Source organism: Lissotriton helveticus, chromosome 5_1 (genome assembly GCF_964261635.1).
Source record: "Lissotriton helveticus chromosome 5_1, aLisHel1.1, whole genome shotgun sequence".
Taxonomy (NCBI): Eukaryota; Metazoa; Chordata; class Amphibia; order Caudata; family Salamandridae; genus Lissotriton; species Lissotriton helveticus.
The window spans coordinates 1,785,492,815-1,785,510,262 of NC_136065.1; the positions used below are offsets into that span (position 1 = coordinate 1,785,492,815).

At 42.1% G+C, this 17,448-nt stretch overlaps 1 protein-coding gene across 3 annotated transcripts in view; it reads right to left on the bottom strand.

Moving 5' to 3' along the window:
• The window catches only part of TANC2 (tetratricopeptide repeat, ankyrin repeat and coiled-coil containing 2), a 2,511,073-nt gene extending 2,499,300 nt beyond the window's left edge, over positions 1-11,773 (bottom strand). For all 3 annotated transcript variants that reach the window (XM_078645079.1, XM_078645080.1, XM_078645078.1), the window contains exon 1: positions 11,652-11,773. The gene's annotated coding sequence lies outside the window, so the exon portion shown is untranslated. The remainder of the gene's footprint in view (positions 1-11,651) is intronic.
• Between the last annotated feature and the right edge of the window lie 5,675 nt (positions 11,774-17,448).

A 17,448-nucleotide genomic window follows, 5' to 3' on the forward strand; every position in this document is an offset into this window, starting at 1 on the left:
GAAGCTTAACAGCTACTATCTCACCATATCTATTAGGGTCCTCTAATTTGTGTGTGATGGGGGACTTTAACATATGGTTATTAAGTGAGATGCTAAGGATTTGCTTTATACTATGATGGCTTTGAATCTTGAGCAACAAGTATTTTCACCCACACCTGAGAAAGGTCACTTGATTTACCTTATTTTCACCACAAGTGATTCTGTGGTAGTTGGAACGTCTATTAATCTGCTATTGTCAGATCACTACAGGGTACCTTTCAAATTGGTTAGTCAATTAGAACATAATTCAGGAGGTCCTGCTGGGCGTTACTCTGCCAGACACCTGTGGCTCACCAAGGCCCTAGGGGATTTCCAATACTTACCTTAGGAGTCCACAGAGGAGATAACTCAATTGGTGAATAAGGTTGATGAGTGGGGCACAATGGGCTAGTTTCTATTTTGTCTATGAAAGTAAAAATTTTAAAAAGGAAGCACTGTTCCACTCCCTGGTATTCCACTGATCTGATGTATGCAAAGAGCTGTTGTAAGAAATTAGAACAAACCTGGAGAAGATTGTATGTGGAAGATGGAACAGCATATACATCTGAACTGAATTTATAAATAAATAAATAAAACTTTGTAGGTTGACAAAAAAAAGATAGATTACTCCAACAAATATTTTGGAAGGTGAAAATTCGGACCGGGAAGTTTTCTGTGTAGTAAAACTCTTCTGTTTTCCCTCTCTCTCTAAAGCGGAGATTGGTGCTTCTACAGAGCTTTGTGAATCGTTCTCAGAGTTCTTAAATGAAAAGTTAAGCAGTATTAGCAACACATTTAATAGCACGAATACTGGGTTAGAGGTACCTATAAATTCTCAGGCTGCTTTACTTTCAACATTATCATGTTTTGACCCACTAGAGGTCAATTCAGTGAAAGATTTGATTTTATCAATAAAGTCTGGCTCGCCGCTGGACAATTGTCCCATCACGTGCTATCATCTGCTGGTGGACACATTGGCTCTGATGATTCATGTAATCTATCGATTCAGCAGTCTGTCCTCAATGGAGGAAGAATGCTCAAATTCTTCTGATTTTGAAGAAATCTTCAACAGATCCTTTAGATTACAAAAATTAACCCTTTAAGTGCTGCCGTCGGCCAACGGTCGTCACGGGCACTACCTCCCCAGTGCTGCGTGCGACCGCTGGACGTCCAGTTCAGCACTGGATAATGGACAGCGCAGCACTGGGGAGGTTTATTTACGAAGCTCCTAAGGTGTTATAGGCCTATCTCAAGATTGCTTTTGTTGTTAAAATATTAGGAAAAAAGATCGACAGTCAACTCATCTGGAGGTTAATAAGGTGCCTGATAAAACGCACATGAGTTTTAGACTACTTTACCACATGGACAGCAGCTTAGTATCGGTTCTGGGTAACATTAAGATGTGTTGGATGTTATTCGATCTTAGCGATGAGTTTGATACAGCCTCTCAGTATATTTTGAATCAGAGACTACAGATGTCAGGAATGCAAGGTAAAACCTTAGAATGATTCTCCTCTTTCCTATATTTAAATACTCAAATGGACAGAATGTCGACTTTCACCTGTAATGAAAGATCTTTAGTGTGTTTGGTGTGCGCCAGTACTCGACATTAAGCCCTACTTTGTTCAACATTTATGTTTCCCCTTTCACCACACTAATAGAAAAGTTTGGGCTATCGCTCATGTCTTATGATAATGACACCCAAGTTATTGTTTCGATAGTTGAATTTAGAGCAGCCTCAAACTTCTATGATTCCAGGCATTCAGTAAAAAATGCAAGTGTGCCACTGTATTAAAGTTAAATGGGGATAAGACAGAGGTGGTATACTTATGCCAACTGACAATTACCAACTGTCTGGTGCAAAACGCTATGAGCTCACCACCCCAGTACTGAAAACTTGGCACTGGTTACCTTAATAAAAGAATACTGTTTAAACTTGCATGCATACCCCAATGAGCATATTGCACGCTGGGCCCTGGAATTATATCAGAAAAATCTCAGACCTATGCGCTGCACCGACTACCACCTCCGCATGGGACAACACCTGGTAGATCCCCGCCCTCAGGAATCCTACTACCCCCAAATGACCACGCATGGAAGCTCGGCATCATGCTCGACTCTTCACTTACCAGGAAACACCAGATCAACGCTGTGTCCTCCTCATGCTTCAACACCCTCCACGTGCTTCAAAAGACCTTCAAATGTATCCCCCCACCGACGCCTGGAAGACCCACACACTCATCCCCAGCAGACTGGACTACATAAACACTCTCTACGCCGGAAACAACAAAAAACTCCACTAACTCCAGTCCGTTCAGGACAACGCATCCAGACTTATCCTCGACATGCCACGACACGACCACATCACCTAACACCACAGCGACCACCACTAGCTCCCCGTCAAAAGAAGAATAACCTTCAAACTGCTAACACACACCTACAAAGCCCTCAAATAACACTAGACCCTAATACATCAACTAACGAATCTCCTGCCATGCCCCCAAGAGAAACCTCTGCTCTGCACCCTCACCCTAACCAAGGTCCCTTGCATACACAGGGCCAGAGCAGTTGGTAGATCCTTTTCCAAACTACCGGCTAAGACCTGGAACAAACTCCCCCACTGCATCCGATGAAGCCAGACACTGCATAGATTCAGAAAGGACCTCAAGACCTGGCTCTTCGAATGACCAACAGAGCTGCTCGCAACCCCCCACCCCCCACCCCCAGCGCCTGGTGACCCTTAGGGGTGAGTAGTGTGCTCTAAAACCCCTGATTGATTGATTACAGACAGGGAATGCTTTTTTGTTTACTCTTGCCTGAATAAAGTTGGCCCGAAAAGGCGATCAGGCCTTTAATTTTCGGCCTCCCAAACTGTAGAATTGACTCTCACTTTAGTTAAGGGGTGAAATTATTTGTCTAAAGTTTTGTAATGGTTTGAAAATATAGCTATTTGAGTAAACAAGGTGTTGTGTCAGTCTAGTCGGGCCACAACACCTGTAATAGGGTAACAGTTGCGCTTTATAAATTCATCTAATCATCATTAATGTAGAGCCCCTGCAGTTAGTTCACAAATATGACCACTTTACATGACAAATTCTGTTAATTCGTTGCGGCAAATGAATAAACCTAGAGGGAAGATGTGAACAAGTGTTCGACAAACATAATGGTGGACAAACCATAACATTTCTGGTTAAAGTTTATGTGGCCTACGTTTGCCAATGTGGTACAAGTTTTGATGTTGGGTATGAGTGCATAGTTAAATAAATTAGAGACCTATGATGGAGATGACAAATAGGCAACACAATTCTAACTGAACATCCTGTATTACAGTAGAACTGGCTGTAAGCAATGCAAGATAGATTGTTAATAGAATGTCGGTTTTCTGGGAGGTCCTTCACCCAAAAGGGGATACTTTGTCTTTAGCCTAATAATATATGAAATGCATGAGCTAATGCATACAGCGCAAGATGGAGTTATTTACAGTGGAGCAGACATTTATAAAGAGAGAATATGATGTACGATCTGCTAAGACTTTTATATAGAAACTTGATCGGAATGCAACACTCAGTGTAAACAAGGTTCCAAAGAATACACAAGAAACCAAAAAGGTGTAATTGATCACTAATTATAATTGGAACTCTGGCAAACTTTACAAGTGTTCATGCAAACTCTGGTTCTTAGTCAGATAAGCTACTGCTTGGATTTTTCTCAGACCGGCCAGATATTACTTACCGCAAGGGAAGCTCTCCCAAGAGCATCCTTAGCCCTAGTTACCCTATACAAAAGGAAGAGATGAACTGGTTGACTCAAAGATCCAGAAGCTTTGATAAATGCAGTCACTGTAGTATGTGCAGATGGGCCTTGGATAAGAATAAATTATTTTGTTATGGTCCTGGTCAGGAATTTGCGTTTTGCACAAATATGAATTGCGGTACCACATTTTTGGTATATATGTCACAAAAAACATGTGGGAAGTAAGATCAGATCATATAGAGAGAGGGTTAGTGAACACTTGTGGGTCCTAAAACAAGGTGATATCAAATATCCCTCAGAATCAATCTTGTAGCTTACAATTTTATGGTATGATCATGTTGACAGGGATCCTAGGAGTTGTAAAAGAGAATTGTTACTTAGATGACTTGAAGCTATGTGGATTGTGAAATTAAAGGCAGTGGAAGAAGGGTTTAATATTGATCATGAATTACAATATTTTTTAGGAGTCTAATAATTTGTATTGTGATGTGACAATACAAATTGCCTCTCCATCTATTTAGTCTTACAATAATTGTAATGGTTGGTTAGGAGGCTATTTTTAGTTTATATGTATGAATTTGATTAGCTTTAGACAAACCAGTGACTGAATGGAATCTTAAGTTTATTATAGGAGTGTTGAATAGTATTTCATAGTAATGGTAAGCTTAAAAGGAGCAACGAATCAGAGATGGCGAATGTCTTACACAAATAAATTATATACAAACATGTCAACAACATTTGTGTATAGGATACAGAATTCTGTGATGGCGACCCAAATTTTATGAAATTCAAGAATACTGCTACTCTGTATTGCTAATGCTTTGATGGTGGCAGTTAACTGCTTAGGCTGGTTAAGCCGGGTGGGGCCGTAATATGCATACGAGATGACGTTTACATTGAATTAACACAAACTGAATATTTAGTACTCGTCAATTCAAATTGAATGTACTACTTTGTACTGAGATTGCTTTGAGAGGTTATCTTCCCCAAGATGGCGCATGTTTTGGACGATGATCAGAGTGTCGCCTATTGATTGTCTCCTATCACCTAATGATGGCAAGAGGGCACCAGAGTAAATGCTGCATCACATGAAGAAATTAATCATCTTGGTATATACTAGTCAGCATATGATCCTTGAGATTTGGATTATACTATCACTTGTTCTAACTGTATTGTATTCATGGGTTCACTTATCTTATTTGCAGTATACATTGTGATTAGGATTTGTAGCTTATTGGTTATGGTTCCAAAATGGCGTACGCTTTGGGAGGCGAATCAAGTATCCTTTGTTGATGGCTGTGACTATTTAAAGATGGCAAGATAGCAACTGTGTTGGATGCTGCTTCATATGAGGGAATAAACTCAGGAGTGCCCTCTGGTTGATGGCTACGCGAGCGTCTTCAAATACTTTCTAACAGCCTTTGGCAGATTAAACATTGTATTACCACACACCAAGTGTAGGAGTTGTAACTTTGCTTAAGTAATAAAAGCAGACACCTATATGGCATTGTTGTTTTCATATTTCAGAACGTTGAGATACTATTTATGTAAGAAGGATTCATATTTTTAATAGGCGAGTGGATACATGGTTCTCATTGTACACTTGTCTTAGGCATATTTGAATTGGTTGGACTATTGGGCAAATACTTTCTTTTCTTTGCCCTTTTATATTTAGCTTTACACTAAGCAATTAGTGATACTGGTGATTGGTTGGATTTTTTGGGTAGGTATGGGTTTACTTTAACTACCACTACACTATCATACATGGTGATGGAGAGGCAATGTGAACATGTCATAATGGGGTGAGTAAGTAATTTTGGACTTCTGCAATTCGAGATGTTTATAATTCAGCAATTGTTTTCTCAAATATTTGTGTTTGAGGTGTTGTGACTGAAATACTTATCTTTACTGATGTTGCGGGGTTTCCACAGCTGAGTCTTAAACCAGTGAAACATCTGCAGGGATTGGCAGAAATGTAGCGTTTAGAGTCAACCAATTTGAAGCGCCTAAACTGGTCACACAATTCTGGATTCCAGCACAACACTAAACGTAAATCCAAAAAAAGTCTGTTTCATGTTTACAACAAAACTGTTAAAATACGGCTCTGTACCCTTGCCCAAAATGAGGTAATCAACGCTGAGACCAGTGGGCCTAATGGCAAAAATGCTAACTTTAAGAAAATAACTTAGATGTGAAATCCAGAAAGTCAGGGAGCCCAGTGCTTCAGCTCAAACATGGGAAAAAATAAGAACCCTGAAAAAGCTATATGAAAAACAACTCCGGAAAGAACAAAAAGCAAAAACTGAAGAGTTTTGGGCAACTCTTATTCAATTTCAAAAGACCAAATGCAGGAGCTTTCTGGGCAACGATCAATGGCATTGGTAGGGAAGTAAGATCAATAAACAGCTCAAGCATTCAGGAAAAAGTCTGGGCAGAATACCAGATGAAGACCTTTGCTAACAAAACATGTTCCTCTGTGCGAAGCAAAAACATTGGCAGGGAGGTAAACAATCAGGACACCCTGATAACTAATGGGACAACATTCATATCAGGGGAGCCATTCTACACTGCAGCAAAAGTGGCAAAAGTAATAATGACAGGATGAAGACATGGGGTACAGAGTCATAATGGCATCCAGCAGGCAATTTGCAAACTAGATCCGGAATTCTGGGCCTGTCCGCTAATGGCATTGTACAACAAGGTGAAGGCAACCGGACTGATACCCAGCAGTTGGAGAGGATTGATATTGAACCCAATTTTCAAGGGAGTAGATCGATCAAATCCACCGAACTATGGATTAATTGCCCTCATAGACTCAAAATTAAAATACTACGCGTCACTGATCTTTGAAGATCTGGTGGGGTGGTCCAATTCCAACAACATAATTCCGTTCAACCAGACAGGTTTTCAAAAAGGCTACAGGATCACTATTAACACTAGCAGTAACATCAATTGCAGGCAAAAGTAAGCATTTAAAAAAAGTTGCTTTTAGGTTTCATTGACTTGAAGGCCTCCTTCGATCGAGTAGGTAGAGCGCTGTTGGGGGGGAAATCTAAGGCTGTGGGGCCTACAATATGAAACCCAGCGAGCTATTGAGCAATTATACACCCAAACCTGGATTCAAATTAAGTTGACGGGTGGGTCGAGGTTGTGCAGACAAATACCTACAACTATATTCTTCAAACAAGGCTGCGTCCTAGCTCCGCACCTCTTCAATCTTTTCATGGCTGATCTATCGCCATAACTTGATCAAGTAAACTTGCATCACCCCATATTAGGCCCATTGACCTTGAAGCATCTGTCATATGCGTACGACATCGTGCTGCGGAGCCATACGAGAGTGGGTTTACAAAGATCTTTGGAAGAATTATCGGAATTTGCCATGGTAAATATGTTAGAAATAAACACAACTAAAACACAAAAATGTCCATGTGGAATGGACTTGGTCCTCCACTCAAGATCACGTTAAAAGACGGAATTCTAGAGGAAGTCAGCTGCTACAAATACCTGGGTTTTACCGTAGACAAAAGGTTCAGTTTCTTGATGCACAAACAACACATGGTGAAAAAAGTAAGGCAATGACCCACGACGTTTGTAGGCTTACAGAAAGGTTGGACGGCTCTTCTTTTAAACCTTTATTGGCCGTTATCACTGCAAAATAACTTCCAATAGTGGCGTATGCAAGCGCACTCATGCACAAAACGATGCTTCAACTCTGACCAAACTACAAATAACCATCTACAAGAAAGTCTCTAGTCTTCCTCTGAGCCCTTGTCCAGTGCAAGTACGACTGGAATTTGGTCTAATGCAATAAAATATACCAAGAAGATGTCTTACTATTAAAACATGGCACAAAATACAGAAGAACCAAAACAGTACACCAGTCAGTGCATTGCGGCAGTCTCTGGAGAATTATACACACTCAATCTACAGTAAATACTTGCGGTCATCACTGCAAGAAACTTACACCGTTGATCTATGGCACTTGAATTTATCACACTTTACATTTTGTCATGCAATCAACAAAGTAGCTAAACTACACTCCTTAATTGAAGATAAGTACAAACTCAGTTCGCGGACACATGCCTGGATGGTAGTACAATCCTATAACAGTTTAAAACCAGCAGAATATCTCAGTACGACATATTTAGCACATTTAAAAAGAAAGCTAGTGGCACTTCGACAAGGAATATTGCTATCCTTGGCTGACCAACCGGCATTGAGATACAAACGCCTAAAATCATGCCGACTATGCGGCGCTCCAAAATAAGATGTTATACATTTGGTATGCATATGCCCAGCCTTAAAGGAACCTCGTACATTAGTAGTGAAATCTATATTTAATGAACGGGAGATCTGAACATGCCGGATGGCTATAATCAGGAGCCTCAATCCTACAGATCAAGATTAATTGTAAACTGTTTAAATTCTTGACACTGCATGGGAAACTACTTAACTGAATCTGACAATCATAAATATAGCACAAATAGTGCCTACCTGGAATATCTATGATATGGAGCCCTGATGAAGTTGTGATTACGACGAAACAAGCGTTGGCTATTCTGAAGGCTATTTTGAAGATTACAATAAACAACTTGTTAAGATCAACATTGAATAAACTACGCTTGAAGACTACATTATTGCTATACAACTGGGATACATAATTTCCGTACGTGTGCTGGATGACTACATATAAATGTACATAGAACCTCAGATTGAGACTCCAACCTACGCATGTCAGGTGAACATTTATCCATTGTGTGCTGAGTATCAAATTAATTGCTATAATACCATATAGTAACTCCCAATTGAGCGCTATAACCCTTCTTTCACCACCACCGCCTTTTTTCTAGCACAAATAGTGGGGTGACTAGGCGTTTTTAGCCTAGTCACCCCTTAAAAAACGTAAAGTCTTTTAATGATGACACTGTAGAAACAGCTGTACACGAATAGTTGAGAACTTAAAGAAGCTTGGCATCCGAAGGTCAAGCTTCTCCCATATTTAGGATGACACTGCCATCAACATACATCTTAGAGATACTATCGGAAAGTGTGGAGTATCCAGGATGGTTTAGCGGCACATAATATTAAGCAACAAGTCATTTTAATACTTCTTGTGATCTCAGCACTGATACCCTAGATGCAACACCGTGCATCAATTAAGTGCGCGCAGACGATTATAAAATGCATGCAAATTGCACTGCACCTATTTTAATTAAGGTTGATAACAGAATACTTAACATTTATATTACATTTTTTAGACAGATGTCAGAATGCACTTTATATTAGGCAGCCGCAACTGACAAAGGGATCTATTAATTAAAAAGTGTGATTAGCTAAGTTTGATATGTTTTATGATATTAATGTACATGTTAATATTGTTTTATTAACCTATAACAATAAACATCGATTGATTAATTGATTGAACAGGCACTCTAACCAATATAGTATCTGTTTAATTTCAGGTCTATTTGAATTGCAAAATTGCTAGTCTATAATATATGATTTTGTCACAAGGTGAGGGATATTAGTGGTTATTTAATATTAAGGAAATCGGTTTGCATAATAAGAGATTCTGTTTAATTTTTAACCCTGACACTCGTGGCGGACACACCTTAACAATGAAAATCATGTTAGCAATAAGACAAAACGGCTTGAAGTGTGACAACTGGAAACTGAAATCATAGTCTTTACATTAAGAGATGGACTGATTATATAATTACAGTGGACTTGTGTGCTCGATGAAGCTGTTCATTATTTTAACAATGGGTGACTGGCATAGGATTTCGAGGTCTTGAATTTGCTGTTGGATGGTAAAATCAGGAAGTGGTCTTCAAATGTCTGATAAAGTGACAGACACAGGGTTTTGTAAAATGTTGCTACATTTCTGCCCAGTAGCCAAGCAAGTACCCATATTGGAGTTATGGGTAAAATATGACAGGTTAGGTAACCCCTAGAAAACCTTTATGAAATAATTGAACAAGAAGCGCTATTAGTATTTATGCAATTCAGATTGAGCCAATTTTCAGTTGGCGTTGTTGTAGGCTATTTTGCGGGATGAAAAATGCAAGACTGATGTTGCTGATTATATCAAATGAGTTTGAATCATTGGCAACCATTATATTCAAGTACCCTAAGATACAGAGCCTCCTGTTGCATTGGTTTAAAAATGTTTAAATGCCAATGTGTGTGTGTGTAGTATTTTATTGAGATGGATATAATTTTACAGGAGGGTAGCCATGATTTTATACATTAAATATAGATTAGTAACGTAGTTTTGTACTTAAAACTAAAAACAATCACGATTTTTAACAGCCTATTGCATTTAAAAATCAGATGCAAATCTCATACACATCAAAATGTACAGATATAGTTTTTTTCAATATAACTTCATTACATTTATGTTGATTTTATTAGCAACTTAACAGTTACCGCTGGAATCTCATCATTACAGGCCTGATACACCCTAAATCCTAGGAAAGACTCCACTTAAGCAAATAAAACTCTCTTAATGTTGTCATCATTTTGCAAGCCAAAAAACATAGTTGAACGTACAGATAATTGCTAAATAGCTGGTATCACCAGGCTCATAAATCTGTCTAATGTGTTCACTTTTCCACAAAAAGGGCATAAAACGCTGGTGGCCTTAATCCAATATAATGGAATAGCAGAGGCAAAGGTCCTCGACCAAGCTGGTCTAGATCACAAGACAATTTTAGTGTAAGTGTGTAACAGCAAATGTTGAGAAGTATCAAACCTTCTCCTCTATAACGCAAAGCTCACTCAATGTATGCGCAAATACTGAGCCTAGTTTTAAGGAAGATGTGTACTAACTAAGGTCCAAGGCTACTTTTGAACGGTCTTAGTGGAGAAAGAGTTCTGATGCCATGACTCACCTGTAGGCAGTCACTCAAGTGTCCTTTTTTAAACGCATAAAATAATCTCAACTCCTTAAGAATTGCAGAATTATGCACAGTTTTGTATACATATTTGTATCCCATCAATTACGTACGATGTATAATAGAGTAATAAACGATGATAACGCGCACACGACTCCATAGAGTGCACACATCTGCACGGTTCAAATGCACTTTTTTTTTGTTTAAAGCGTCATATTGTCAGACTCTCTATAGTTACGTATTTGCAGATAATGCAATGTCTGTTGCTTTTTCGCTAACGATAAACAGATTGCATTTCATTAACTCTATAAGCTAGCATATCCTAATTCATACAAACATCTCAGGTGCGGTTTCTCTATAACCGTCCACTATCATAAAATAAGATCTGCTTGTTAGATCAATAAGTAAACCGGAAGAGTTATGTTATGACATTTCTCCTATTTGTTAATTTCTTTGGTGGATGAATTTGTAAATATTACGCATACGTACCGACAGCCCAAAGGCTGTCACTGACTCCATCCCCTATCCTCCCACCCACATTTCTGAAGCTGTTGTCCAGCTTTATCTGGCGGTGCTGCACTGGCATCAATACCTGGGGATATCATAGTAGTCGGTATGACTAGACATGGATAGGTTGGGAGTCGGTTCAGTCTAAACGCTCCGTGGACGCAGGTCTAACTAATGGCAGTCAATGAATCTCCAACAACGACCAATGCTTACTTCATGTGCCCACTGATCCCTTTACTGAAGACAGGGGACTTCACAAATATCAGCACACTTACCACCAAAATCCTTCCGATTCACCAGCACATCTTCTCTAACGACCTAATGATAAGCCTCAATACAGCGATAAGAAGCAGCTCGTAGACCCAAGCTGAAACCAACTGAAAATAGGTGTACGGCGACTAATTTCCAGCACCCTTCGAGCCTTTGCAACGACCGAGTTGCAGGGGCTGAGGGGGACTAGTCCTGCTGGTTTACCTGTATGTGTAGCGACCGGCTGTATCTCGCTCCCTGTAAGTGTTCCCACCGGCAGTATCTCTCCCTTCCACTGCTCCACGGGCTCGTATGTTGATTGCCAGCCAGCCTTCCAGGCATTTCCGGTTTGAATCGATAGCCGAATGCACACATGCAACCCAAACAAGATGGATTGCCGAGCTATCGAACGTCTATTGCTGCAGAACTAACGTATTGCGAAGCTGGCGTGATAACGTAACTTACAGAATGTATATGCTGTGCATGACGTACTGCAGGACAACCCGCTTTTAGCACCCCTATTCTCACGAACGCGGTGAGAACTTTTTTAGGAAAGTGCAGCTCGTGGGTCAAAGCAATTTCAAAACGATCAAGGTAGTATCGAGGCAAATAGAACAAACCAATTTTTAACTACATCACTCACTCCGCATGGAAACTCGGCAAGACCGGCATAGGTAAATACCCATCCTGCAGGTTTATGACAGGCACTTCCTCCGTCACTGAAAGTGCACTCCAGGTGCAGGGCTGGGAAGGACATCAACATGTATGACAGCCTTCCTTACCCATCTTACCTCTTTGTTTTAAGACACTCTTACATGGTAACTACACGAGATGAATGCCTTCTCATCAAGATTTGTAGTTATTTATTTATTTAATGCATTTTTATATAGCGCGGGCTTTACCCAAATGTGTCAGAGCGCTTCACAATAGAACCAAGTGCGTTATATGAGGAGAATTGTACATATTTACACTTTACATACAAACGAGAAAGAAGAAAACGTAAAATAAAACAATAGATGGCAGTCACACAAAAAATACATAGGATGAAGATCGTAGACTTCGTGATGTAGTATTAAAAAGACTGATTACACATTTTAAAATGATTGATTACACATTTTAATAATATAAATGCTACCTTGCAATGAAGAGTTCTCTCACTTTGGCATTATAGATGCCCTTAGTTCGCCTGCTCCATGCATGACTCACCCTCAACTAAAGTATTACAAAATTCCAGGTTTACGACAATTATCCTCAAGTGTACGGGCATTTGGACATATGTCAGTACCTTTGCCCAGAAAACGACACGCCTCTCAGCAGTGTTTATAGCCCAGGTGAACAACAGCTTCTTCTCCCAGGTACCTGATAGATGCCTCCCCCAGATGTAGTACTTATCTGTACCACACTGAAGGACATTGTTTTCAACTATGTGGGACACTTCCTCTGTGATTGCAACTCCAGATGTATGATATCCCCTGCCAAGTGTATATTGCAGAACTTTCTTCCTTTGAAAGACACATTCACTGGCTGTCCCAGCTTGTATGAAAGCTCCCAGTTTATTTTTATTTATTTATAAAGTTTTATATAGCGCAAACTTGACCCAAGAGGGTATCGGAGTGCTTTACATTTAGGATCGTTGCTTTACAAGTTACATCAGATACAAGAGCATAGTAAGGTACAGTACACATAAACAATGTTTCAATAATTCGTAGGAGGGAGGGGAGGAAGGAGGAGTAATAGCGGGGAGACGAGGAGGAACAATGCCCAATGTCTGGCTGGGTAGGTGACGGTCAAGGGGGAAAACCAGGGCCAAACTCCTCATTAGCTGTCAAGCAGCTCCACCGGTCATCAGCCATGTTGCTCAGGTCTCAGCGTTCAGGAAAAAACAGTTTTTGGTTTATTTGATTTGCAAAGGTTATATAGCGCTATCTAGACCCGGAGGTTTCAGAGCGCTTAACAAGGGGAACGTTGCATTAGAAGGTACATCAAAAGGATTATAAAGCACTGGCTAGACCCGTATGCATCAGAGCGCTATAGCAGAGGAAAATTGCGTTACAAATTACATCAGTTTCAATAGCGTAGCAAGGTACAGTAAACCTACAACGCGGTTGAGAGAATTTATAGGAAAGGAGGGGAGGAAGGAGCCATAGCAGGGAGACGAGGAAGAATTGTGTCTAATGTCCGGAGAGACAAATAGAGAGGGAGAGGGGAGAGGGGAGAGGTGGGGTGAGAAGGGAGAGGACCAGGGGGAAGACGGAAAAGAGATAAAGGGAAAGTCAGCCCAAAGACCGAGTGGATAGGTGACGGCCAGGGAGATAACCCAGGCCAGTCTCCTCTATAGCTCTCTAGGAAGCTCCAACGGGCATCGGTCAGAAAAATGGGACGAAAGGAGACAAGGAAAAGGCAGAATGGCAGAAATACTCAGAGGGGTGGAGGGCGATACAGGGAGAAGGGGAGAAACAGTGTCCAGTGTCCGGCTGGGCAGGTGACGGTCAGGGGATAAACCAAGGCCGATCTCCTCAAATAGCTGAACAGAGCAGCTCCACCGGGCATCGGACAAAATGCTCAAACTCCGCTGTACAGGTAGGGGTCAAGTGTACTCAGGGGAATGTCAGAATAGTGCAGGTGGGGGGGCTTGGTTTTATGTTTATTTCGTTCCCCCTTTGATAACTGCGGCCATTCCTGAATACGCCGGTGCTCTGCGCGGCCCGCCGGGGACTCGGATTCTTCCCTGCCACTATATTTTACGTCGCTCCTGGCAGCAACCAGGTCAGTCTTAAATCTGCTTCCCCATCGGCCACACTCACAAGTTTACATCGGAGCTCTGTTTTTATTATCGACGACGGGGAGTCAAGCGCCCCTCCCCCACTTCAGGGACATTGCTGCTGAATCAGGCTGCCTCACCGTGAAGCTGATCTTCGCCTCAGTTTGTCCAATTTCTTCAGTTTCTCGACAGGAGAGTCCCCAGTGTGTTTCGCTGCCGCAATAAACTACTTTGGTCGTCAGTTTCACTAGATTATATGCGGATTTTCCCCATTACGGGTGAGCTCACTCGCAGCCAGGACGCCATCAGTATAAGACATTATCCTGCAGTTGTAAGGCGCTAGTCCCTTGGCTCTGTGCCCTTTCTCCAGTGTTTCACTGACTCTACCCAAAGGTGCATTGCAGTCTCCTCCACTCGCCTCCCACACCCAGCAGCATGGGCACCCTCCTCCATCCGACAGTCTTCAAGGCCCTACTGCTACCCTATTCCATATCATATCACACAGCCTGTTGAACGGGAACGACTCGTTCTCAGTATTTACTGTCACTTGGTTTCTGCTCTCCGGTGCCCTCTGAGGGCGGGTGAGGGGGGACTTTGTGTCTTACCTGGATTTCAGCGGGGGAAACGTCCTATAGGACAAAGCCGGAATCACGCTGTGCCTTCACAGTACCGGCAACAGAACAAATGCATCTTTAGCACCCATTCCTTCTGCAGGCAAGTCGTTGCAACAACATGCTTTAGGGGGGGGCGCAATGGTGGAGTGGTATTCGTTGCGGCGACTGGAGTTGGAATTGTAAATTAAACTATTCCAATATCCAGCGCCCCCCTAAAGCAAATCGTTAACACAACTTGCATACAGAACAAATGTGTGGTAAAGACGCATTCGTTCAAATGACGGAGTTCTGAAGTCATGCATGAAAAGCGCATTCACAAACCCGTCATACAATTGTCAAGTGAATCTTCTCATTGTCAGGAGCAGCTGCTCTATCCCCTTGCCCACAAGAGGGCCTGTTCAATATCCCACTGGGGCTGGCGATATCCATCTGACCCTTGGGGAGTGGGGTCCTTCGTCTTGGCCCCGGGGGTGGGGAATGGTGTGGAGGAATATGCTTCCCTGACTTTCCCTGTCTTAAACCTCCTCCCCTTGCAGCACGTCTAAGCCCAGTGGTCAAGGGCAGTGCTGGTCCTTGGGAGGGGCAGCTCTCCCTCCCATTGGCTAGTCCCTGTAAGATGGCCCACACTACCCCACCAGTCTCTTGCCCCACTGTCTGGGGTGTGAGTAGTGTGAGTTTTCCTGACAATTGCCTCCCCCTCTCGCCACTGCCCGCCGCTCTCAGTGTCGCGCACTGTCCATGCGCGCCCCACACTCCTAACCTCAAGAGCGACCCCAGGCTGTCACTCACTACCTGATGCCGTTGTCTGGGCAAGCGTCAAAGCTCAAGCCAACGCTACAAGCTTATTCATTATTCGGGAGAGGAGGTGCTGCACGCCCTGAAAGGAACCAAGCGAGAGTTGGGATGGGCTGGGCAACACAACTTGGTATACTTAAATTTTAATGTACCAATTGTTGACATGATAATTCCAAAGAATGCTGAGGTGCTACGTGCAGTGCAAGTGAAATAAAGTGGCCACAAAAAAGTTATATAAAGGATATAAACCAGGCACTTACACAAAAATAATCTTAACCAATAGGACAAGAAATCTAATAAAAAAGAAAAGGATTTCAGTTCAAATCACATATTCAAGTTCCACAATAGTCCACTCATGAATGCATATATGGTTAATAAATGATTGTTGCCATTTCGACCCCTAAAGAAATCAAGAGGCGAGGTCTTTTTCAGGACTTGAGTAGCAACTGGCAGAAATGAAATACTGTCAAGTAAGCAAAACCATAAAATGGAAGGTCCGCATGTGGTAGGCATATATGCAAGTCCTACATTCAAATGAGGGGAGGCAAGCATCAAAACAATCAGCGCAAAAAACGCTGAGTCACTCGTCGGTCTATAGGAGTGCTGGATAACATGCAGCCCTGGAACATGGATAAGTGATCATGTATATTACTTTGCACAAGTTGTAATGTGTGTGTTTCATGAGTGTCCATGGGGTCTCCCTGATAACGTCAGTGGCTTTAGTTGGTTTAGTTCTATACTCACTGCAAGGGAAATGTCCTTTGACTGGAAGTAAACCGCACAAGGTGGGAGATGGGTTGTGGTGGGTCTGATGTGTACCAGGTGGCCATGAAGACTCATCCCTTTTTTAAATGAAAACATGGGTTTTTTCAGGGAATACTGTACTGAGCTGAGGATGCACTCGTTTTTAGGGCTCGGGCCTACGTCACACGAAGTGGGGCGGGGCTTCCGAGCTCTAATGTTATAAAAAAAAAAAGTTCAGAAAGGGCTGTGGGCTGCCGCATTCCAGAAAGCGCGCGGTTTTTGCGTGTGGTATTCTGCCATGTGAATGGTAATTGGTCCAGGCAAGGCTGTGTTTAAGTAAGGCAGCACGCCATAGGGCTTTGGAATTTTTTCAATGTCCACTTCCTGCATAAAGTGTTCGGACACGCGCAGAAGAATACATAAATCCTCAATTACCAGCTGTCCGAGGTGCCGGTAATTGAAGGCAGATGGTGCTGGGAGCGTGTGCACTGCTGTGTTTTTTTCCCTTGAGCTCTGTGTGCGCGCCGGCAAACCCGCGCCTGCTCTTTGACTGAGGTAGGCTAAACAAGCATTGGCAAAGCAAATAGGACTCTCCTATACAAAATCTGTTGGTTTTGTCAGGGATATGTTTAGCCATGTTGTACAGCAGCCTGGCTGCTATGCAGCACAGCTGAAAGTAAAAAAACAAACAAAGTGCTTTGATAAGCACTCGTGCCCACTCACCCGAACTCAAACTTTTAATGTCAAAATAGAAGATCACTTTAATTTACTGCCCTCATAACAGACCCCTTGCAGTAGCTCTCGTTGTCCTCTTACCAGATCCCTTGCATCTTCCCAGCTATTGCCAGATTCCTCACTCGCTCCCTGTCTCGTCACCATGACTCACTCTCTCCACCCTTTCATAAAAAAAACACTCCACCTTGCTTTCCTCTCACTGGGAGCCTCACATTTACTCTCACAGTCCGGTTACCAGATTCCTACTGCCGTTGCACCAGATCACTCATTGTACTATCATTCAGTGTCCTATCATTAGAGACTTGCTTCAGGCAGAGTAGGGAGGGCAGAGTAGGGAGGGCAGAGTAGGGAGGGCAGAGTAGGGAGGGCAGAG